This window comes from Erpetoichthys calabaricus, chromosome 1 (assembly GCF_900747795.2).
Source record: "Erpetoichthys calabaricus chromosome 1, fErpCal1.3, whole genome shotgun sequence".
Lineage (NCBI taxonomy): Eukaryota > Metazoa > Chordata > Cladistia > Polypteriformes > Polypteridae > Erpetoichthys > Erpetoichthys calabaricus.
The window spans coordinates 68,064,558-68,089,543 of NC_041394.2; the positions used below are offsets into that span (position 1 = coordinate 68,064,558).

Sequence of the window (24,986 nt, forward strand, 5' to 3'; positions counted from 1 at the left end):
GTGCTGCAGAAAGGCAAGCAGGCAGTGAGAGTACATTCACATGTGAAAGGCACTACATAAACGGATAGATAGGGAAGGCACTTATATAACAGGCAGACAGAGAAGGCACTAGACCAGGGGTGGGCAAACATTTTCTACGGAGGGCCACATTGAAACTTTATTGTTATCGGGGGGCCGCATATATATTTTGTCTACTTCAATTACAATTTACAACGTATGAAAATATGAATTAATGATAATAACCATGTATTTGTCATTTTATTTCACATTCACACTGTACTACACATGCACATTATATTTTAAAATACGAACTTGAAACGGTTTCTAATTTGGTAATAAGATTTTACTATTTATAATTATTTCAACAAACGTTTATTGTTACCTATCATAATAATTATGAAGAAGAAGGAACTTAATTTACATACAATCTGACCACAGAGTACAATTATAGTTAATGAGAAGTATGTAACTGTTCACAATTTTGGATAATGTTCTTGAACTGTGGAACCAGTTTACTGGTTGTGATTTGCATGACTGCATTCAAATTGCAGTCAGTCACCATCGACCTGTTCTTAGACTTGTTTATTTTCAGACAAGAAAAAGCTTGCTCACAGATGTATGTGGACCCAAATAGTGACAAAAGTTTAGCAGCAAAGTTTTTTAAGTGTGGAAATGCTGCTGCTGACAAAGATCCATAAAACTCCAGCAGAAGAACTGACATGAACTTCTCCTTCAGGTCATAATCTGCTTGTAGGTCAAGCAGCTCCAACTGTATATCCTCTGGGGCTGAATCAGCTTCTGCACTAAATGGCGAACTGAGGATATTGAAGAGTGGTTCCAAGTTCTTGAAGTCTTGGAACCTCCTTTCAAATTCCACAACCAAGGCATCCAACTGGGCCTTGTACTTGTCAGCCATTTCACCAGAAACCTGCTTTCACCTGCTTGCTTGGAGAACAGGGAGAGTTTTGCCTGAGATGATTTAACATGCACATACATTTCATGTGCAAACAAGCTATTGCCCTGAAGTCTGACAGTCAGTTCATTCAACTTTTCCATAATGTCAATAGCAAACATGAAGTCTGACTTCCACTCTTCATTAACAATGTTAGTAACAAAGTCACAATCAATACCCTTCATCTCCAGGAACATAACTATTTCTTCCTTGAGATCCCACACTTACCTCAATATCTTGCCCAGGCTCAGCCAGCGGACACTGCTGTGGTAGATAATATCAGAATGTTCAGTTTCCAAATCTTCAAGCAGTGCCTTGAACTGCCTGTGGTTAAGTGCCCTGGCTCTGATGAGGTTTATCACACTGACAACTGGGTCAATAACATGCTTGATATTCAATGCAGCTTTACACAGACTTTCCTGATGGATGACACAGTGAAGAGGTAAGAGTGTGTGGTCAGGGTGTTCTTCTTTAATTTTATTATTCATCAACTTCACCAGACCTACGTTTTTCCCAGTTAAAGCACGCGCTCCTTCGGTTGTTACACTTGCCATCTTATTCCACACCAACCCAGTTCTTTCAACACAGTTCACAAAAGCACCGAATAAATCCTGGCCTGTGGTTGTGTCTTTGAGTGACTCAACACTAAGTAATTCCTCGGTAAGCTCGAAATGGGTGTTTATTCCCCTTATAAATACCAACAATTGTGCTGTGTCCTGTACATCGGTACTTTCGTCCAACACAAGAGAGTACCACAAAAAGTCTTTGCTTGCATCTCGAAGTTGGTGCATCAAATTGTCACTTATCTTTTCAACACACCTGACTACAGTTCTCCTTGATAAAGAAATGCTGTCAAATTTTGTTTTCTGTTCTGGACACATAATGTTTGCTGCATCTGACAAGCATTCCTTGATGAACTCGCCATCAGAAAAAGGCTTGTTCCGTTTTACAATCCTATGAGACAGCACCAAACTGGCTTCGGTTGCAGCATCTTGTATTAAAGACTGTTTAGTGAAAACAGTTTGCTGCTTCTTTAAATTGTTAACCAACTCCTGGCATTTCCTTTTTCTCTCTTTGTTCGTTAAATTGTGCCCGAAATCCAAATGTTATGTTTGGTGGTGTCTTTTTAAATTGCACTCCTTAAAGACTCTCACACACTCACGGCACAGCAAGCAAGCTACTTTGCTCCCAACATTCGTGAAGCAGTACTTAACAGTTCATTCGTCATTAAAAACACGACATTCGTCCTCAATCTTTCTTTTTTTGGCAGCACTCATGGTTAAATCAACGTCTATTCGCTTTTAAATTACAATTTTTACAAAACCTTTCAAAATGTGAACAAAAGCCACTTCCGGTTGAGCGGAAACGCAGTTTTGAATAGGGATGTTAACGATTAATGATTAATCAATTCTGGAGCCATGAAAACCAATTTAATATCTCTAGATTCGAATCAAATACTCGGAATATAATTTCAAAAATATAGTGAAAATTCTAATCGAACAAAATTAACATCAACGTAGGATCGCAACATGTGCGTGCCTATGGGCTGCATAATATACTTTGGCGGGCCTTGTGGCCCGCGGGCCGTAGTTTGCTCACCCCTGCACTAGACTGATGCATAACAGTATTAGCTATATAGTAGTTTCGTTTTATATATAATTTATATGTATTTTACAACTCAGAGAATTATGTCAAAAAGAAATACATTAAATCATATATCAATCGACACATGCTGCACGCAGATAGATTGTATACAACAGGCAAAAGTAGCGACCACTTGAAAACAGTATTAGCTATAATCAATGAAAGCATTAATTAATCAACAGAAATAACCGCGATCGACATTTTAAACTTAACGATTTACTTAAGAAAAAAAAGAAAAACGTCCCAGCACCTCTATGAAGGCAGACACTGCAGGCAGGCAGGCAGGCAGAGCGGCGAAAAGCACAGAACAGCGTCCCCCGAAATGGAAGTGGTAGAAAATAGATTGCATCAGTAGTGGTTTACTACTACCATAGAGAATGAATGGGAAACAGTTTAGGGAGTTTTAGCAAAAGAATAGGAGGCGCTGGGCGCTGTGCATGTTTGGAATACAGTGTATATAATGGAAAAAAAGTAAAGATTCGAGTGTTGCCCAATGTAGCGGAGTAAGAGTAGCGTTTCTTCTTCACAAATGTACTCAAGTAGAAGTAAAAAGTATGGTGCAATAAAACTACTCTTAGAAGTAAAATTTTTTTAAAAAGTTACTCAAGTAAATGTAACAGTAAATGTAACTCGTTACTACCCACCTCTGGATTTGAGTAGTGAGAAAATATGAATGAGAAAAATGATTATTATTAGGAAAGCTAGGGAATAGAAAAGCGTCTTCAATCTAATTTAAACAGTTCAGTTGAGGGTGACACCTTAATGTAATTAGGTAAAGTATTCCACAGATGAGGTGCAGCAGCTGCAAAAGCCCTGTCCACCATAGTTTTACACTTTGTACGAGGGACAACAAGAGACAACTGACAGATAGGTCTCAGCTCTCTGGATGGCTGGTATATAACACACCATTCAGATAAACAAGTGGGAGCATACCCATGTATTGATTTAAAAACCAGCAGCAACATCTTTAAATCACTTCTGAAACTAACATCCAGCCTAAAATTGCAGAAAAAGAATCAAACTTTCTTGCCCTGACCAAAAAACAGGTAGTAGCATTCTGGACCAACTGCACCCTGCTTATCAGGAATTTGCAGATCCTAGAATACAACTAATTGTAGTAGTCAAGCCAGGAAAAGATAAAAGCAACATCTCAAGATCCCTAGGAGATAAAAAAGGCTTAACCTTGGCAAAAAGATGAAGCTGGAAAAAGCAACGCTTGATCACAGAATTTTTCTGTTTATCAAATTTCGAACTTGAGGTTTACAAAAAGACTGCGAAAGATCCAAAGAGTTGAAAACCAATTTGAGATTTGGCAGGAGGACCAGCTGTCAGCATTTTCATTTTATTTTGATTAAGAGTGAGAAAATTGTCAGCCATCCATGTTCTTCATTCTACAAGACAACCCTGCAGCTATAGTTACTTGACAGACAAACACAGAATTGATAAGTACAGACCTGACACAAATACAAGACAAAGAATGTAAACATATATATACAAAATGCAAGGCAGTGCAAGAAATAGTGAATAAATACAGAATTACACATTAGCTGTATGTAAAAGTATTGTAAGATATATTTCCAGACTTGGCGAGGACAGCTGAATTATCCATTTGTGAGATTGATCTGCTATATCTGCTTGTTTTGATTTAGTTTTTTCTATCAAAGAGTTTTTAGCCTGGATGTCAGTGGTAGGTGATGATTTTCCCTCCCCGCTACATGTCCTGTAAAGTCGGAAGACTGGTGCCAGTGATCTAATCAGAGACCTGAAGATTTGTTATTGCGTGTTCTTGTCATGCTTAGTTGCTTATCCAAAACATAAGGTAATGGATGAGCTGAGAACAGATTAAATAATTGCTGTGTAGATCTGGGTCACAGTTCCTTTGGTGGATTGAACTCCCTCAACTGTTGCAGGAGGTGTATGTGCTGCTTTACGTATTTCATGAGGGAATCTATGTCGGTCTTCCATGTCAATTGAATATATAACAAATATTAATTAATTTAACAGATTGCAAAAGTTTCAAAATAAATTGCACTCGAAGGTGCAAAATAATAACTTAAACCAATAAAATAACAAGACATCTTCAAAGTCAATTGCACTTCTCAGAGCTCTTTTCTCTGGAGTTGTGGGTCCTGACATAAACACCTACTTTCAGTAGACTCCTGGGGCCTCATGCATAACACCATGTGTAGCATTCACACTATAACATGGTGTACGGACAAAAGCAGAAATGTGCTTATGCACAAAAAAATGCAGATGCATAAATATGTGCGAATGGCAACTTCCACATTCTTCCGCTACATAAATCCCGGTCAGCATGAAAAGTAATGCACGTGCACACGCCTGCTGCCCCACCCCAACTCCTCTCAGAATTACGCGTCTTTGAATATGCAAATCAACATAAATAGCCCTTAAGCTCAGCGTTCTGTGAAAAGGTAATGGCAAAAGCACGGGGGGAAATAGAAGAATTTCAGCGAATACCAAGTGGAGGAAAGGAAAAACATACTATTTGCTGGTTTAAACAGTGATATAAACAACAAAAGGAAGTTGATCAAGTGACATAAAGTGTCAGAGAAACTTGAAAGCTCAAGTTCACAAACTTGCACAGTGCCCGAAATAAAAAAGTTGTTAGATATCAAAGTCGGCGTGAAAAGGCAAGTCGTAACCCACTGTCTGAGTGTCATATGAAAGCTTATTAGGGTACAGAGAAAAGAAAAAATAGGCACACAGTGGGAAAAAAGCACGAAATGTCAACTTTAATTTTTAAGTTTCCACTTTAATCACGTAGTTTATTTTGTCATTAAAGTAGAACATCATAAACTTCATCTTAAAATCGTTTAATTTACTAGTCTCTCAAATCCCATCGTAACTAAAGTAGCACGTTAAATGCTTTGTTCTGTATTTGATCTTCTATGTGCTCTATGTGTGTGAATCAGTACGTGCTTCTTAAACTTGCTTTCTCTTCCTCCGACAGGACACAAAATCCATTACATTTGTGATATTACAGCTCTCTGAATAATTAAAATACTGAGATGTATACTTGATATCATTTTCATGATGATAGGAGTTAAAGCATGTTATTAAACATGGGAACACAGTGGCGCAGTGATTGTTCATACCTCACGCAAGATGGTTGCTGTGCTGTTCGTGACCTTTGATGAAATAATTTATTGCAGCAGTACTGTTTCCCAATTCCTGTCCTTCCTTTTCATTCTCCAAATACCCAATCGCCACACAATCAGCTCTGTAATAGACGTTAAGCCGTCTGTAAGCTTAGAACACCGATTCTTCAAAACTTTTAAGGAACATTGAAATATCTTCATAGTACATGTTTAATTATTCTATCCATCTATCCTTCCAGTGTCGCGCCAGCCCCAGCAAGAATACAGCGCGAGACAGGAACAATCCATGAACGGAGAGCCAGCTCCTCACATGTTTAATTATTAACAATATAAATTATTTAATGAAGTTAACATTTTATCTGTATAATATAATAAACATATTTTGCTGCATTTCATCTTAAAAATTATATCGTCATCAAATGTAAATACGCACTTTATAAAGTGGCTCAGGTTGTGCAATATTATAACTGTATCGCAAGTTTACAGTGAGGTGATTGTACCTTATAAGTATAAACAGTTCTACAAGGAGCACTTGATTGACTGATTGAGTGCATTTAGAGTTCTTGGGATGAAACTGTTTCTGAACGGAGGAAAGGCTCGTTTGCCGTAAGAGAGCAGTTCAATAGACAGCATGGCTGAGGCAGCATGTGCTTGATGCTGTATACCGATAATTCTCTTTCCAGTCAGCTGCTGTAGAGCTGTGATTCCCCACTCAGATACAATGATATTAATACTCCGAGTGGTGTAGTGAGAGTAATATGGATAAAGATGATCTGCTGTGGCAACCCCTAATGGGAGCAGCTGAAAGAAGAAGAAGAAAAAGGTGCAGTGAGAGTAACAACACTAAAGCAGCTATGGTATTTAGAAAAGTTTGACCATTCTGTGGACCATTATATTGTTACAGGTTAATTACAATCAGATGCATTCAACTAATAAACAATATGCGGTTAATTTCAGTGTATTTATAAAGCCGCGTCAGGGATGTGGATCTAAAAAAGAAAGGGAAACCACACTGGAACAGTAGCACTGCTTTGACGCTGAGTGCCGCCAGTTTGCAAAACTGAGCGGAGAACTTGCGTACGCCAGGGTATGAGCTACCGTGAAAATGTGTGTGGCTTTATGCCAAGTTTATATTTTATACATCACGATTTGAGCATGGAAACATTCTTACACAACATTTTTGTGCATACGCACCATTTATACATGAGGCCCCTGGTCTTTATACAAGCTTCCCAAAAAGGGTGGAGCCTTGATGAAGGATGTGAAAATGAGGTAATTCAACCTCCAGCTGGCACCCCTCTGAACTGCAAGTAAAAATGAAGATGATGTTACCAACAACACCCCATTTACTCTGGGTCTTATTGCTGGCCTTTTCAGAATTCTGAAAATGTCCCCTGAGCTCTCATGCTTGACACAACTAACTTATGTTGCATCACTAGGAAATAGAAAGATACAGAAGTACCTACTGTATGTGTGATGAATCCTTGTTTGGACAATTTCAGAAATCTTGCTCTTAATTCTTGAACATTTTGGAACATTTTTTGAAATTGATTATCTTGACATTTTGAAGGTGACTTTGTGCCATTTTGAAAGATTGCTCGATGATATTTTCTGAAGTTTACTGATAGCTGTGACCATGTTATTTACTTTGCCTCACACTCCATCTATAAAAGATAGTGGGGCCCAACACTTAGTTATTTAACAAGGAAGAAACTTACCATAAAGATTAATTTTAGTTTGGGAATGGATCATTACTTAGTTCATGAACCAGTTGATTTGAATTATTTTGTCTATGACTATGTTTTGTGTTTTGGTTCAGATGTTCAGTTTGTTTAACTTTATTTGTTTAAATTATATTTGTGTTCCTAGTCTGTTATGTGACAATGCTTCTGCCTGTTCTTAGTTTTTTTTTTCCTTGTCACCCTTGTAGAACACACAATTTAAATATATAGCCTTACCAGAGCTTATAATAACAAGGAAATGGAAAGTAAATGTAAATTCTGGAGGAAGTGAATCCACATCACAGCAAATAAATAAATACATCATTCTAATAACTTTAAAGATGTTGGCATGTTAGATTAGGTAGTGATAAGAAGTTCCAAAAAAGGAGCTTCACATAATGTTGAAAAATCTACAAGGCATTAGTGCTAACCTGACAAAAGGAGCTCAAATCAAACAGTTTTATGGGTGCAAATACAAGGTCTTCCTATGTGCACAGATGTTAGGCCTTCCCCATTCCAAATACTCCCTAATCAGTACAAATGAAAACTTCAGTGCTCTAAATAAATGAATAAATAAAGCAAAACATGACTAAAGATGCTAGACCACAACATGAAAACCACAAAGCACATATTTTTTTTTACAAATTTTCTTAAAATATGGCAAATAACATTTGCCGTACAAAATGCCAAAGTGAAGGATTTGTTTTTCAGAATGAACCAGAATAACAATCTGCAACTCTGCATCAGCAAGACAAAGGAGTAGATGTAGGACTTCCAGTGTGCCAAAGAGCCTCTGTGACCAGTCAGTATTCAGGGGGAGGATGTGGAAGTGGTGCTGAGCTGGGGGTACCTGGGGGTTCACATAAGCAGCAAACTGGACTGGTCGAACAACACTGTGGCATTGTACAAGAAGGGCCAGAGCAAACTGTAGATCTGGAGGAAACTCGGGTCTTTTGATGTATGTATGATGTTCTATCAGTCCTTAGTAGCCAGTGTGGTGTTCTACACTGCAGTCTCCTGGGGAAGCAATCTGAGCTCAAAGGATGCACAATGCCTGAACAAACTTATCAGGAAAGCCTGCTCCATCACCAGATGAACCCTGGACAAACTGGAAGCTGTTGTGGAAAAGAGGATGGTGGCAAAATTGGATGCCATCATGAAATATCCTCTTCATCCCCTCCAGGAGACATTGATCTAGATCCAGGGTCCTTCCACCCTATGGAGGTCTTTTTTGCCCACTACTGTAAGGCAATTCAATTTTTCTTCTAGATGTTAAAATCATTTTAAAATATAATTTTGAAATATATGCACAATACTGTATATGTTTATTTATTTTTTGTTTATATTTTTATTGATTAATTGATTGGATATATTTTCTGTCCTTTGAGTTGATTGGCTGTATTTTCTGTCCTTTGAGTTTGTATCCTTGTTTTTTAAGTTTCTGCTGCTGTATGCATCTGAATTTCTCCATGGGATTAATAAAGTTTATCTAATCTAAGATATGATAAAGTATGACTATATAAATTATGTTTGTTTGTAGCATATTGGCTCATGGTCTGAGGTCATTACATATTTATAATTTGAACTCTCTCAAATGGAAAAAAAGAGTATGTGTGTAATTCTATGTTTTCCTGAAAACTTTCAATGTTTCAAAATTTTCAATGTTTCTTATTCTTTGGTCCTCAGTCTAAGAATTTATGTTGTTCATGTTTAATTTGTTAAATCTGCATTTTGAAATTCTCACTCAGAACACCAATACATGAAAGAAAGCTAAAAAGTGAAATTTTATGGAAACAGACTTTTCCATATTGTCTCAATAGTCATGTTGTTTTCTAATGTGTTTAATCCAGACCAGGGTTGTGGAGGCTGCTGAAGCTTATCCTAACTCACTGCCTACTCATTTGCATTAAGCAGAAGGCTAAAAATTTGACTGTTTTCCATTCGTTGACTGAGAACAGAACAATCCACCTCTTTAAGACCATCTTTGCAAACTTACAAAACAGGCATTACAAATGTTTTTTATGGTATCTCTTGCAAGTTTTCCATTTGAGTTATGCCACTAATAAATGTAAAATGATTATTTGGTACTGCTTTCAAGTTCAATTGTAAGTGAGGAGGAATATGTCATAATGAGTGTGCCTACTGATATAGACAAAAAATGTTTAATATCATCTACTTTCTAAAAAATAATTGCTTTATTCAAAACTGTAATGTGAGACAGAAAGTTGCAATAAATTTGATAGATGCTTCAGATGTTCTATCAAACGGTTGTGGCGAGCGCCCTCTTCTACGCGGTGGTGTGCTGGGGAGGCAGCGTAAAGAAAAGGGACGCCTCACGCCTGGCCAAACTGGTGAGGAAGGCAGGCTCTATTGTAGACACGGAGCTGGACAGTTTGACATCTGTGGCAGAGTGACGGGTGCTGAGCAGGCTCCTGTCAATCATGGAGAATCCACTGCATCCACTGAACAATGTGAATGGAGGGCCCCGGACACAGACAGGCAGACATGTTCAAAGTCACCACCACACGTTTATTTACACTATATTTACAATGTCTATAAGTGCACCACCACAAACCCCAACAGTCTCCCAAAGTCCAGGCTTCTCATACAGCCACCTCTCTTTCTCTCTCTTTCTTTCTTTCTTTCTTTCTTTCTTTCTTTCTTTCTTTCTTTCTTTCTTTCTTTCTTTCTCTCTTCAGGCCTCTCCTTGCCGCCTCTTCTTAGACCTCGTCCACCTCCTCACCCAACTCCAGCCCTTAATGAGGGGAGGCGGCTCCTTAAATAGGCAGGCGGCTGATGACCACACCCGGCCACCTGCCACAACAGTATCATCTCCAGACAGAGGAGCAGCTTCAGCGACAGACTGCTGTCACTGTCCTGCTCCACTGACAGACTGAGGAGATCGTTCCTCCCCCACACTATGAGACTCTTCAATTCCACCCGGGGGTGGGCGATAAATGTTAACATTATACAAAGTTATTGTCTGTTATACCTGCATTTTTATCACTCTTTAATTTAATATTGGTTTTTATCAATATGCTGATGGAGTATGTGAATTTCCCCTTGAGATTAATAAAGTATCTATCTATCTATCTATCTATCTATCTATCTATCTATCTATCTATCTATCTATCTATCTATCTATCTATCTATCTATCTATCTATCTATCTATCTAAAAGCCAGATTGAGAAAATGATTTTTGTTATATTGGGATATAAGCAGGGCGGCACGGTGGTGCAGTGGGTAGCGCTGCTGCTTTGCAGTTAGGAGACTCGGGTTCGCTTCCCGGGTCCACCCTGTGTGGAGTTTGCATGTTCTCCCCGTGTCTGCATGGGTTTCCTCCGGGTGCTCCGGTTTCCTCCCACAGTCCAAAGGCATGCAAGTTAGGTGCATTGGCGATTCTAAATTGTCCCTAGTGTGTGCTTGGTGTGTGTGCCCTGTGGTGGGTTGGCGCCCTGCCCAGGGTTTGTTTCCTGCCTTGCACCCTGTGTTGGCTGGGATTGGCTCCAGCAGACCCCCGTGACCCTGTAGTTAGGATATAGCGGGTTGGATAATGGATGGATGGATGGATATAAGCAGTTTAACTCAAATATCCTGTGGTACTTTTAGTTTATTTGTGACAATCAATGATTACAGTGAAATACAATTCACAGCAAAACTTAAAAATTCACTTCACTTCTTTAAAGAGCTGTTTATGGCATGTTCAAGAGTAGGCAGCTTCAATGACTTAATAATACTATCATTACTTATTATTTGTCTGATGCCTTTATCCAATGTGACTTACAGCTATTGAGCTACAATTGGTTACATTTCTTTTAGTTTTCTAATTGGAGCACAGGCAGGTGAGGTGACTTGCTCTGGGTCACACATTGTTAGTAGCAGGATTTGAACCCATAAGCTCTGGGTTTGAAGTCCTGGGTTGAAAGCTTTAACCACCACAGCACACTGCCTGCCAATAATTTTAGTAGCTGGTGTAAAAAAATACAAATGTTGTATACAAAAAAGCACTTGGTTAGTTACATAGTACTTCTGATACACCTGATTAACCAATGGCACAATAACTGACACCTTTTGTCTTACAAAATTTATTGGGAAAAGCTGCATAACACAGCTAGTTTTCTATAAATACCATTCATGATTTTGCCTTGTGTCACGACGTTGATTGGGAAAATCCTGCAAAAGTACAAAATGAAAACAATGTAAACATTTGTATTTGTTATGGATCTTTTGTTTCAAAATAAAATCAAATTCAAATTTGAATTTGATTTTTTCTTTAACGGAGTAGAAATTGGGATCCCAGAAAAAAGAGAGAGAACGTGTTGTTTTGTTTTTGTTTTTTTTTTATTTGGATTCGATCACATACTGTATTGGGCTCTGACCTTGACATGCTATTACTGGAAAAAATCTGTTGTTAGACCCTTGGCATTTTTGATGTTCTGGTTTTCAGTCACAACTTGTTTAATTTGGGTTTGTGAATGTTTTTTCCCTGCTCTCTGCCATTCCAAAAATCCTATTTGATGTTTATTTGTTTGTCCAATTTAATCTCTACTGAACTTATGGAATTACAAGATGTATGGTGACAAATCAAAAAAAGTCAATGTTATTACAAAGACAGTTGCCTTACAACTCTAGAAGCCTTAATTTACTGTTCATTTGGAGTTTGCATATTCTCTTAGAAAAATGTGTTGTGAATTGGAGTTCCAGATTTCTACAAAATAAGTTATACTGTCTAGCATAAGACACTCACTCTGAGGCTGAAAGTCCCCAGACTGCTATTTGTAGACAGTGGTGTGAACAGTCCTAAAAATGGGAAACTTGATTTAAAAAGTAAAAAAAAAATGCAATAAAGTCCCAAAATTTGCAAAAATGCCTTACAAGAGAGCCATTGTTAAAAAACTATGCAATCTTTAGAAATTGATAGTTTATTAAACAAGAATACATAAACAAGGACATGCTCAAAAGACCAAAAAGGATTTGTCTAAAAGGCAATCCAATCCCCCAAAATACAACCTAAGTGCGAAAACTCCAAGAAACCAGAAAAATCATGAAATAGCAATACTTGCAGTAAACTCTAACACAGCCTCAAAGCTCCACCTGCTGGGTATCTCTTTCTGGATGACCTAATAAAATCAGAAGGGGGACCCAGCAGTAGTGACAAAAGGAAGGCCCTGCCCCCTTGGGCTCCACCGTCAATGAGCAGAAAATGGCAGCACATTACAGATTCAGAATATAAATAACAAATTCTGAATGTCTTTTGTTTTTTTAACAGTAGTAAAGTATACAATTGTAACAGTATAAATAAACAGTATTCAATATAACAGAGGTATATAGAGGGAAATTTGACAAAAAACACATGACAATAAAACAATGTTTCTTTTGGTGTGTAATGCAATCAATGTCACAACCAACAAGAGCATAAAAATAATATGAAAATTCAAAACTGTGGAAGAGTTGTCTACTTTTCTGGCAGAGCCAGAATGATGAAGGAACAACAGGGGATGATTTTTTTGACAGACTCCAACATCAGCCTGAAAAAATACAAACCTAACAGCAGACTTCAGTGACCTTGCAGATGCTTGATTTTCTATCTGAGTCAGTGTGAGCATCAACCAACTTTCTAAATTCTAGTTTATAAATGAACATTTGAACACCACAGTGAAGAGGAAAAACAGTCAAATTAGCAGCCTGAAACATAGAGAAAACATGGGTCTAAATTGCAAAAAGTGGTGAACATTTAAAGCAAAAGTAAATAATTTAAAATTTTAATGTTGTAATAACAGGCAGGGACAACAAAAAAGGTCTGGGGAACTTGTACCCTGTATACTTGAAAATATTCAAAAGAAAATGATGTCTTTACAGATAATTAATTCAAAACAGAACATACCATAGATGGTGGATATACATGTTGGAGACAGGAAGAGGTGGGAGCTGGTGGGACCGGAACCGGAAATTATGTCATCAGGAGGAGTGATCTTGGTAAGTAGAAGTGTTGTCATTAGGAAGCGGGTCCTATTGAGGGTCTGCAGTGGGAAAGAGGAGAAAGTATTATTGGACAGCACCCCCACTTGGCTGAGAAACATTTATTTTCAAGCCCTATTGTCTCCTGATTACACATGCATAGCAATGTCAAAAAGACAGAGTCTGGTTTTGTAAGAAGAACAGAAGAGCCGATGATCTAGCAATGATTGTAGGTAGTGTCATAAAAAAGACCCATAAGATCTGATCTCTCATCCTTTTACACAACATGGCCACATCAATCATAATATTTAGTATAACCATGTGTCGTGATATTGTGACATGATGTCAAGCTGGATCTCTGAAACAATAGCAAATTGCCAGCTAGCAAGAAGAAAAATAACAAATGGTTAAAAAAACCCAAAACTGGGGAAAAAACGTAAGTGAGAGTTGATCAATCACCAGGCATGTGTGAAAACATTTGATGCTGCCCCTATCCTCCCTATTATTACAATTACAGTGGTAATAAGTGTCAGCTGTTTAAATCCAACAGTCTCACCTTATTTAGACCTGACCAGTTCCATATACATTTAAATAACTCATTGTAGTAAAGGTTTTAGAGGAACATCATGTAGTAAAGAAAAGTACAGGTTATCTCAAGAAAATATTGATGCCTTTCAGTGTAGAATGTGTTTTAAAAACTTTTCTAAGGCTCTGGGGTTCCACCAAATCACAGTCACAGCAAAACCCTTCAAATGGACACAGTTTTTAAAAAATCCATGAAAGGAATTATCATTTTGCAAAAATCTCTCCCTTAAAGTTACAAAGAGCTCTAGTAAACGTCTGTGGGTCTGGAAGCCAACATCAATACACAATGTATGATAACATGCCCCAAAACTGTGAAATTTAGATTTTCCTGATCCTTGATCTTAGTTCAGAACACCTGGAGTCTCATTTATGAAATTTTGCATGGTTTGAAGTATAAAAATATGTGCATATGCCAAAAAGCAGGAAAATGACTACGGCAAAAATAATCTGATTTATCAAATGTGGTGTAAACACATTTACCTTAATATAAATTGTAATGCCCTAGTAAATATGCATATCTGAATGTGCCTTGTACCCTGCCCAGTTGCCACACTGAAATAACCATATATTGGCTATGCTAACAAACCTTGTATATATGCTGTCGTGATACTGCAGACCTTCATTGACTGGTAGAGCAGCCTCCCAACTGACACATTCAGTGCAAATGTCAATTGATATTGAGGAATCTAAAGGTGCTCTGCATGGCATTGAAAAGCCTATCCTCTGAACTCTGGGGTCAGCGAAACGCAAAAAATGCCAATGTCAAAGAGGGTAGCCACTATCATCTGGCACATGTAATAACATGATTTCTGTTACAACGAATCGAATAGGCCATATGAAACAATACAGGTTCAGCCACTTTACTTATCAACATGCCAGCCATCACATTCAGCACCTTCAGCAAGTTATCTTGCTACTTTGCCTCAAAATAAATTAATCATGTGTTGACCCAGGCACTGAGCGACGGTGTTTGTCAGTCTCATCTTGGCATCATAGATGACTTCTACGTTAATGGAATGTAACTGCTTCAATCAGTCTGAGTCAGTCTAGCTAGGTGTCCTTATTTTACATTGAGTTCCAAGAGAACGGCTGTCTATTGAAAGTCTAAATTGGCTCATACACCAGTCATTATGTTGGTCAAAAAAATTCAACCAGTATCTAAAGGCTCACTCCCTGCATATACTACTTTCAATAAAAAGATAACAGAGATATGTCTTTCATTTCCTAGGAACATCTGAGTACTGGAGTGTTTTCCGAACAAAGATTTTTAGTGAAGCAGTATTTAGTTGTATGAAATTAAATCAAATGTGAAAAACTGGCTGTGCAAAAATTTGGGTCCCCTTGTAATTTTGCTGATTTGAATGCATGTAACTGCTCAATACTGATTACTTGCAACACCACATTGGTTAGATTAGCTCGTTAAGCCTTGAACTTCATAGACAGGTGTGTCCAATCATGAGAAAAGGTATTTAAGGTGGTCAATTGCAAGTTGTGCTTCCCTTTGACTCTCCTCTGAAGAGTGACAGCATAGGATCCTCAAAGCAGCTCTCAAAAGATCTGAAAACAAAGATTGTTCAGTATCATGGTTTAGGGGAAGGCTACAAAAAGCTATCTCAGAGGTTTAAACTGTCAGTTTCAACTGTAAGGAATGAAATCAGGAAATGGAAGGCCACAGGCACAGTTCCTGTTAACAAAAATACAGGAGCGGCATGTGCACAGGATTGTGAGAATGGTAACAGACAACCCACAGATCACCTCCAAAGACCTGCAAGAACATCTTGCTGCAGATGGTGTATCTGTACTTCGTTCTACAATTCAGCGCAATTTGCACAAAGAACATCTGTATAGCAGGGTGATGAGAAAGAAGCCTTTTCTGCATGCATGCCACAAACAGAGTTGTTTGTTGTATGCAAATGCTCATTTAGACAAGCCATATTCATTTTGGAGCAAAGTGCTTTGGACTGATGAGACAAAAATTTAGTTATTTGGTCATAACAAAAAGCGTTTTGCATGATGGAAGAAGTACACTGCATTCCAAGAAAAACATCTGCTACCTTCTGTCAAATTTAGTGGAGGTTCCATCATGCTGTGGGGCTGTGTGGCTAGTTCAGGGACTGGGGCCCTTGTTAAAGTCGAGGGTCGGATGAATTCAAACCAATATCAACAAATTCTTCAGGATAATGTTCAGCATCAGTCATAAAGATGAAGTTACGTAGGGGTTGGATATTCCAACAAGACAATGACCCAAAACACAGATCGAAATCTACAAAGGCATTCATGCAGAGGGAGATGTACAATGTTCTGGAATGGCCATCACAGTCCCCTGACTTGAATACTATCGAAAATCTATGGGATCATTTGAAGCATTTTCATGTGACTGTAAATAGTCTATAGAGCATGAGATTTATAGCTTTCTGTATGCAGGGAGTGAATCACATATATGCAGCACCGGCCTTCTTAAAAAGGAATTAAAATAGTCTGTATATAATATTAATCATTTTTAAGGTTGAATATGTTTGTTACATCACTGTGCATTATAATAATGGCTCAGTGATATGAATTGTTTTATACGTGATTTATCATTTAGCTGGTTTGGCTGCATTTTACCACTTCATCAAGGGTGTCGTTATTTCCCTGTTTCTCCAAAATGTTGCATATGAATGGATCAGAGTTGCCCTAATTATAAGCGGATTCTCCTGCCAAGTTTTCTTTTATAAATAATACTAACTTTTCCATGGAAAGACTCTTTTTGTTTATAAACAAGTTTTATAAATCTTATTCTGTTAGTCCAGGGGGGTATTTTTCGTACGTCGCTTAAACCATCCGAGATCAGGTGCCTCATCTTGAATGAGTTAATGCCAGTGAAACTCATCCAGATAAGTCGGTTTTTCAAACGCAGCTGTGTATTAGATTAGTGTAGCTGGATCTAATCATACGAGATGAATGCGCGCGCCCGCGCTGAGTGAAAAGCCCATATATATTGAGTCTAGAAAACATGATCAGCAAGTCTTTGATAGGCTGTAACAAAATGACAAAAGAACGGGCGCATTTTTTTTTTCACACACGCGGCGCAAGACCTTTTATTCGAAGGACACGAAGAATTTCAAGATTTAATATACACAAGGGGTAACACTGCAAAAGCAGCCCAGACCAGAAAAGACGGCTGGCAAAAAGTGGCCGAAAAAATTAAACGCTAAGTAGTGTACATTGTACTTAGTGAATGCAGCGTTTCATTTCCTGTGTCAGATTAATTATTATATAAAAGTCATAATTCCAGATCAAACATGAGCACAAGGAGAACATGGGAACAGGTTATAGTGAAGTACAAGAATATACTTCAAACTGGTAAATATTGGTATATAACTATTTAAAGAATTGTTGACATGAAGAATCATATATAATATAAAAAAACATTAATTTTAAAGCTAATAAGGAGGCAGACAAGCAAAAAACAGGTGGAGGTCCACGCGGTCCAGACCTAACCCCTGCAGAAGAGTTGGCTCTCCAGCAAAATGCCCATCGCCCTGTTTCTGAGGGCATTCCAGGGGGAAGCTCCTCCTCAGAACCAGTGGCAGGAAGTAGTGGTCACTTCATTTCAGGTAAAGGATGGTCATTGCATATTTGTCCTCCATGTGTGCTATAGGTATGTTCCATATAGCCCTCTTTTTTGTTGGGTCAGTTGCAAGGAATGTCATATCCCTTGAACCTGTGTCTGACCAACGAGATATTAACGAAGGTCAAATATTTGATGAAGACACTGTGTCTGATTATTCATCAGGAGGAGAGGTACACTTTCCAAATAATGTTTGATCAAACTCCACTCTGATCAGTTCCATGTGACCCAATCACATTTGGAAATCCTGGTAATGAGAATGTTAGGCTGATTGAGATTCTTCGTGGAACTGTGGGTGTTTTAGCCTGTGTATTACCTACCTGCAATGGCATGAAACGCCTCTTTTATTGTCTGCACACGCAGGTGTCCAGGAAACACAATGAAAACCTGAAGGAAATGTTTCAGAGCCAAACAGACTTTACGAATTGCCTGGCAAACTGCACTTTTCGATAGCTGTTCCGCATCGCCTACAGTATATAAAAAAGTGCCGCTTGCAAGAAACCTCAAAGCAATGCCTACTGTCTGTGTGGTTGTGAGAGCCCGACTTCGCTGAGTTTGACTTTGAATATACGGAGCTAATAAATCTTTGAGGTACAATATTCCCCCTCAGCTAAAGCGGTATCTTTCGTACAGAATTTCCTCCGGGGGCAATAAAGGATCTTGCCGATCGCGCAATACCCTCTTTATATGAAATTCTCTTCCTATAATTTGCACACCAATATCAATTGGTCGCTCATTCATGAACGGCGAAGCCATGACTGGATGACTTCCACACCGTCACTGATCACGTGTGTAAACTAATCCTTGTTTACGCAGAACAAACCTGCTCCGAGCAGGTTTGCGGATTTGGATGTGTTGCTATGACAACACTTCCAGCAAGAGTTTCAAAAAACCGACAGATCCAGGATCAGGCCAAATCGTCAACAATTACATCCGGCCAAGCGAGTAATCCACGTACGAAAAATACCCCCCAGAGCACAAAAACAAAAATATATGTATATTTTTTCTATTATTATTATTACAAAAAAAGGTATTTCTATTTTGGTCTAACTGCCTATACTTTGTGCTTTCTCTTGGAGAAGACCAAATGCCAGCATGAGTTTGCCAAATGGCACGTGTATGAAAAAATCTGTAAAATCACAGTGTACACCTGAGGTGGGCCTTTAGGACATTCCATCACCCAGTAATGCTGCAAATACCAATAATAAATAAAATAACCAAATAAAAAAAAAAATTAAAAATGAATATAGTGAAAGCAGCACAAAAATCTATTAAAGAAATTTCTGGAAAAAAGGACAAAGAAAGAAAAAAGCAAAGATGGGCTCATCTGAACACATATTGACTGTTCACTAATACATCTGTTTAGTAGGGGGTTATTAGTGAACAGTGTTGGGGGTAACATGTTAAAAGTTATGTGTGCTACATACTGTAGACTGGTTTTATAGTAATGTGAGACTGGATTCAACTTCTCTTACATTTCCATCAACTCTTTCCTCCTGCTTGGATGAGATTGAGGCTTGGATGTCCAAGAACTTTCTTAAGCTGAACAGCACCAAAACTGAAGCTCTTTTAATTGGCACCCCCATCAACTTCGTTCCTCCATAAATTGTTTTTCCTTTTCTGGCCATACCATTACTTTCTGTTACTAATTTAGGTGTCAAATTAGACTCCCATTTGTCATTTGATACACATGTCCACCACCTCTGTAAAATTTCATTCCTTCATCTTCGAAACATAGCCAGACTCCGTTCCTTCCTTTCCCTTGGTGATTCTGAAAAAAGCCTTTGTCTCCTCCAGGCTGGACTATTGTAATGCACTCCTCATCAGGATCCCCAGCAAGAGCCTTCAAAAGCTCCAACAAATCCAAAATATTGCCGCAAGGATCCTAATGAGAGTGTAGAAATATGAACATTTTTCATCAATCCTTCGGTCACTTCTGTATTGAATACAAACTTTGTAAGCTCACTCACCAGTCTATCCATAGAAATGCTCCACAATACCTTAAGGAACTTCTTATATTACAATCCACTGCCAGAAACCTTCATCTTGCAAATACCTACCGCCTTCGCCCCCTGTGACCAAACTTCTTACAATGGGTGACCGAGCCTTTGCAGTTGCTGCTCCACGGCTCTGGAATGCCCTACCAGAGGGCCAAAGAACACAGCAGATTGTGGGCTGTTTTAAAAAACAGTTAGAGACTTTTCTGTTTAGGAAAACATATTAACAAAATTGCCTTTAATTATTGTTTTATCTTTGTTTTTATCTTGTGTCTTTGTTTACATTTTTTATGTAGCACTTTGAAGTTTACTACAAATGTAAAGTGCCTTATAAATAAAATGAATTATTATTATTATTATTATAATGTAACACAAAACTTGTTTTCTTGAAGTAAAAATACCTGCATTGCTTAATAAAACTGATGTGCACTACTGTATTACCACAGAAGATTATTCCCACCACCCCAAAAACAAGCACACACTACTACATTTTTTGCAGAAGTATTGCCTATTTTGTTTTTTAACAAAGACATTGCCTGCTGCTGTCAGAGTAACATCGTGCATGTGAGTGCTCTGGTCAATCAATTGAAAAAAATTGAAGTTACTCAGGAAAAAATGTATACTTATGTGCTAAGGGGTAAATTTAATCTAGTGAGTTTAGGAGCACAGGGAGCCAATAATTATCGCAGGACCACTAGGTGTAAGGCCTTTAGTAGCTTTGAGACGTGACTGAAGTGCTCTCTAAGTGCGTGTTTGCACTCCCTTCTACTGCTCGGAGGCTACTTTTCATTGCCAGCTTCTCAAGGTATTCCCATCCCCTCAGACTGGTCTCAGCCACCTGTGGAGTATGTCCCTCTCAAGTCCAGATCCAGATGAGCTACAGTATTTATGAAACACATAAAATTATCAAATTTGGTGGTGTTTTCTGGTCCGTTTCCTAAAGATTAAATATGTGTTTCAGATTTAATAACAAATGCTGGCCAGTGAAATGTACAGCTTTTCATACAAAAGAAGGAAAAGTAACACACTGAGTAATACACTATATTAATATGTGTTACAATGTAACATTTACCTGTACTTTTATACACTTTGATATACGTCATCAAGGCAGGGACTCTGTCACCAAAAAGAATCTATCTATTATTCATATAGCGCTTTTCTCAGTACTCAAAGCGCTATCCACACAGGGAGGAACCGAGCCCACAATCTTCCACAGTCTCCTTACTGCAAAGCAGCAGCACTACCACTGCGCCACCTGTGAGGACTAATCCAGTTTAGTTTCTGTGCTACTGAATTGTTTTTATAGCTTAAAAATGTTAACATTCTGAACAAAGAAAGCAGTAGCGACAAACACTTACACATCTGAGTGATTTGTACATAATCTAGATCTTAACTGCTGGCCTGTGTGTTAATACTCCAGCTGTGGATTACGTAACATCATATAACCATTACCCAGTCACTCTACTTAGTGACAACAACAAAACCTTGAAACTAAGTAAAATCAAGAATGACTAAATTATGTGAACCATAAAATTTAATTTGCACTGTGGGAAAAGTGGGCAATACAGGTAATACAAAATGCAAACTAAAAAAGGCATGGTGATGATGATGGAATTCACATTTGAACTAATTATATGCAAAGAGACCCTGAAAAGTATATCAATCAATTTCCATTTGTAAAGCCATTTAAACTGGTGGCACTTCTCATCGGAAGTGATTGTGATGACATGGTTGCCTGCAGCTGGCATTGTCTCCTCTTGACCCCAGACATCGATAGCCATGAACCAAGATTGACTAGGTGAATGAAGAAACATAACAAGAAGAATGGTGCAAAGTGTGCATCCGTGCAGTACAATTTTTCATAAATAAGTAAATAATCTTTGATAAAAAACAGTTCTGTTCTTTCTGAAAGTTTAAATAAATTAAATAAATAAATAACCTTTAAACTGGCCTACACCCCAGCCACCTCACCCTCACCCACTGGGACTCCCAAAGCCAGCTTTGTCATCCCACCTCCATCCTTTGGCATGTGCAGGATAACTTTTGAATCCCTTTGTACTCTTCTGCTCCATGCACCCTGTCCTCCTCACTGGCTCATACACCAGATCATTGCTCATACACCCTTGTCGCTTGATTAATCCTCCTTTTACTCATCTCCCCTCAGGCTCTATTTATACTTCCATTGCTCTGCTGCCCTAAATATGAGTCATGGAGTGCCAATGTGAAACAGCTGAGCTGATTGTGCCTGCCCGTTAACAAGCAATCAGCTTGTTCCATACCAATCACTCCATGGCTGCACAGCTCTGCAGCATTGTGCACCTGCACCCTTAGACTGGACTCAGGCAATCCAGGACTCAGATGCTAGGAGGGGATGTGGACAAATCAATATTCTAATCGATTTTCACTCTTACTACCACCTTCTTCCAATGACCAGTCCCACTGCACCATCCCTACTACATCAACAACTCCTACCACTTCAAATGGAATCTGTGACCATCATCATTTGCTGTCAATAACTGAAAGCCAAGTAAGGAGACAACTGAGGAAGCTACAGACAGGAAAAGCTGCGGGACCAGATGGAGTCAGTCCTCGAGTAATTAAGGCCTGTGCTGTCCAATGTTGTGGTGTCCTCTGTCACCTGTTCAATGTGTCCCTAAGGCTCCAGAAAATGCTGCTGCTGTGGAAGAAATCCTGCATTGTTTCTATTCGAAAGAAGGCAGGTTCCTCTTTACCTAATGATTACAGACCAGTGGCAGTTACGTCTCACATCATGAAAATCTTTGAGAGACTGGTCCTGGACTATATGACTCCTCTTGTTGTAGAACACCTGGACCCACTGCAGTTTGCCTCTCAGATAAAGATTGGAGTGGAGGATGCAATTATCTGTTCTGTTCCACAAGGTTTACAAAAATACAAAGGAAATTACAGTAAGAAGGAATTTCAAGGAGATTTTGTTTTCTGCAAGGATTAAAAGTGTGAATCTAATTGGAAGTAAAAAAGTTACCCTAGAATGATGTACCAGGACTTTCTGAATGAACTACAGGTAACAAAGGAAAGAGTGGATGAGGTAGAGGAAAAAGAAAATAGAAATAATAGAGATGAGAAGCTGGAGTCTCCAGAATAAGAAGAAGTGTACCATCTGGATTATGAAAAAATAATGAGGAGCTAACAAGGTTGCAGCTGAAATGACCAAACTAAAGAAACACATATCAGAGTAAATAAAAGAAATATGGGAAAAAGAAGTGATGGTCAAAGGAGTGGTATATGAGTGCCACTTAACCCAATCAAAAAAATGTGCATGTGATTCTGTGCCAAAAGTATAGGGAAGTGACATTTTTGAGCATGACATTTTCTCTAGAATACTTAGTAGGTAACACATCAGTGTGGATATGACCACTCCTCAAGTATTATTACACCAACCCCTGGAGAAAAGGTACAGGTTTAATGTGGATATCAACAATTTATTCATAGTCTTTAAATCAGTTTATTATTCACACTTTACTGTGTGTGGCAGTATTAGAGTTCCAGCTGCCATATACAGTAATTAGGCTCACAAAAATGACTCAAGAGGTGAAGTGAAAATGAAAGGTACCCACTCAGAGGAGTTCACTATAAAGAAGAGACTACAGGAACATGATATGCTGTTGGCCTCACAATTCATTACAGTACTGGAGAAGAAAATAAGACCACTCAATGTAAATCCTTAGGCAGTCATTATGAATATAATGGAATAATGCGTAGGAAGGTTGGGAAAATACCTCTGAAGGACCCCACAGGCATCATGGAGTAACTGAGTAAACTGTTTCAGTACCTGATTAGAAAAATGATTTGTGCATATTAACTGGCTTACAGTTTCTGCAATTGACAAATTTTAAATAAGGAAATATCTACAAGTACTTGCTTCAAAGTTGCTCAGGAAACCGATTCCCAGGAGCCACCTTCAAACTCACCACTGACTAAATGATGTGCTGAAATATTAATTTATGAGTAGCATGATTTAAAAAAAAAATCTTGTGATGCACATTCAAGGCGAATTCTGAAATCCTTTAGAACATTAATAAACAAATAACTTCTTCATTTAAATCAAACAAAAAGCTTATGTTCTGTTTCTTGAAATAGAGTATGGAGTTAATTACCGTATATACTCATGGATAAGTTCTCCCGCAGATAAGTCAGGAGTTGATTTAAACGTATGATTTCTGGTATTTTATAATGTCGTCGTATATGTCGAATGTGGAAAACTCACGCTATTGGTCCAAGAGATTATGATATGCTAACGCCCGCCTGAGAGAGTAAACACAGATCACACTGCCTTTTTTTTTTCTATGTATTGTGCCTATGTGACAACATGGTAATACCAGAACTATTCCGAAGCAACATTTGAACTATTTTATGTTTTTTGTATCTTACACCCTCATACACCTTTATCGTAAGAGCATCCCTTATGGAGCATCCGTTCAGAAGAAAAGATGAAGCTGGTTTTAAATTAAACGTTGTTGAAGTAGCGAAATAAATTGTTAACTGCGCTGCTGCAACAAACTTCAATGCGCCTGAAGAAACTGATGTGAGATTGGAGGAGGCAAAAAAATAATAATTTAAGCGTCGCATTTTTGAACAGATGCACAAGTCTGGGTCTGATTTTATGATCAATTTTTCGGGTTTCAAGACCCGACTTATACGTCAGTATATATGGCACGTGTTTAAGAAACATTATATACTGTAGAATTAGAATTATGAATCTACTTCCCAAACTGCAGACACAAGTGATAGATAACACTAATACAGGCAATGATTATCTGGGAGGTTTTCATTAACCACTTACACTAAGTCTTGTCTAGCTGAACTGCATGCAGAACTGAACTTGGTGATTGTCTCAGCCAAAGGCAATTGCATATGTGGGTTTCTTTCTCTTTTGTGTTTGAAATGTGCTGTGTTTTAAATTATAAATTATTGCGTATTTTCATTTCTTAGCCAGATCACTGTCATTATGTACTGTTGTGTGGACATTCTTACCATTTCTCCAACATATTCTGTGCTATTTTGTGCTTCTTTTGTTCTATTTTCTCAGGTGATTGACAAGCAGCCCTGTGCAGCGATTGGCTCACGCGGAAACGCCTGTGTTCTAATTGGTCGAGGTGTTCTACTTTTGAAAGTTTTGTGAACTCTGACTGGCTGAACAAGATTTGTTCTATTTTTTTTTGCTCCGAAAGACCCGCCTCCCCGCCTAAAAGCGGCGATGTCATGTTCTTTCTTTTATCTTCAAGTGGGCCAGCTGGTACTATTAAAATGGTACTATTGCTGCTACTATTAGTACCCAAGAATTATAGTGAAGTGAAATAAAACGTGAAGTTTTAATGTACTTAATTTTATTTTCTTATGTGCATATTAACGAAAGC

General features: G+C 38.3%; 1 protein-coding gene across 1 annotated transcript in view; it reads left to right on the plus strand.

The window, feature by feature from the left end:
* Positions 1 to 24,986, plus strand: part of LOC114643210 (macrophage mannose receptor 1-like) — a 229,625-nt gene that overhangs the window by 121,585 nt on the left and 83,054 nt on the right. The window lies entirely within an intron of this gene.